The sequence below is a fragment of the Octopus bimaculoides genome, chromosome 26 (assembly GCF_001194135.2).
Source record: "Octopus bimaculoides isolate UCB-OBI-ISO-001 chromosome 26, ASM119413v2, whole genome shotgun sequence".
Taxonomy (NCBI): Eukaryota; Metazoa; Mollusca; class Cephalopoda; order Octopoda; family Octopodidae; genus Octopus; species Octopus bimaculoides.
Window position 1 is genome coordinate 2,344,697 of NC_069006.1, and position 1,197 is coordinate 2,345,893.

The 1,197-nt window shown below is 25.3% G+C and overlaps 1 protein-coding gene across 2 annotated transcripts in view; it reads left to right on the top strand.

Annotated features, from left to right (window-relative positions):
• Positions 1–1,197, top strand: part of LOC106880587 (uncharacterized) — a 68,813-nt gene that overhangs the window by 56,562 nt on the left and 11,054 nt on the right. The window lies entirely within an intron of this gene.

Consider the following 1,197-nt stretch of genomic DNA (forward strand, 5'->3'; position numbering starts at 1 on the left):
ATATATATATATATACTAGTAGTAATACTTATCGCTGATCGGGTAATTATTTTTACTGTTTCTCCGGAACCATATTAATTTACTCCTCCTGTAGGTGTGCATTTTTATTGAAGAAAAAATATTTAATACTTGTAATAGAAAAAAGATGAATTTTATACATGAACTTGTGTTTGTTTATTAAAGACAACAAATTCATTTTAAGGATCTGAGTTGTCAAAAAGTACTCGTCAGTAGCTAAAAGATCACAAAAAAACTAAAAGACGTTATAATTACATAGGTACGGTGTTATTACTAATTTTTGTAATGTGTTATTGTTCTTGGAGTCATGACTTGGGTGCTGATATATATAATACTAATATGGGTAACATTCTCTCTATAGATTTGTATAAAGGAGCTAATTTAAAACTTCCATATATGAAGTAAAAACTGATGAGATTGTATTTTATGGAATAGGCAAACCAAATATGGAAGTACAGAATTTTGAAATGCTGCAGACTAAGATATATATTTAACTATTAATAATCAATACGGTTTAGAAAAAGATTATTAGAAAAAAGTATTTAATAGTAATCATAAATGGTTTCTGGTTTGCAAAATTTATAATTAAAATTCTTTTTTGTAAGTAATATGTCTAATTTTTACAGAAGAAATAAGTGTAATATTACGGAATTTAGTTAAACTGGTAGAATGGTATATGAAGAGGTAGATACTAATAGACGACTAATAAAACAAAAATAAAAAATAATAATTCAAAATATTGAAGATGAAAGAGAATTTACTTAATCAACTACGGAGCGGTATAAAAAAGTTATATTTAATAATAACGAAAGTTGTGTATAATTGTGGAGAAGAAGTTTGTATATACATATATATAACACATAAACTTTCAGCCCCTTTTTTGTAAACACAACTTTTAATTCCATGCATCCTAATCTTTCTAACAATTATCTACATGGATTACCATTGAACTTTAAAAACTCAAAGACAATATAATGTATTGATATATTTATTTTTTTCTATATTATTTATTTTTTTCTATATTATTTAAAAATTTTTTTGCAAAAAACATTTTCATTCTCCCTCTTGAAAATTTACCATGCAATGAAAGCCGGTTAGAAATCCTTTTGAAATCCTTTTTAATCCTCCGCATGCACATCTATATTAGAATATGCTTTTAGTTTAGCATTCTGCCTTATT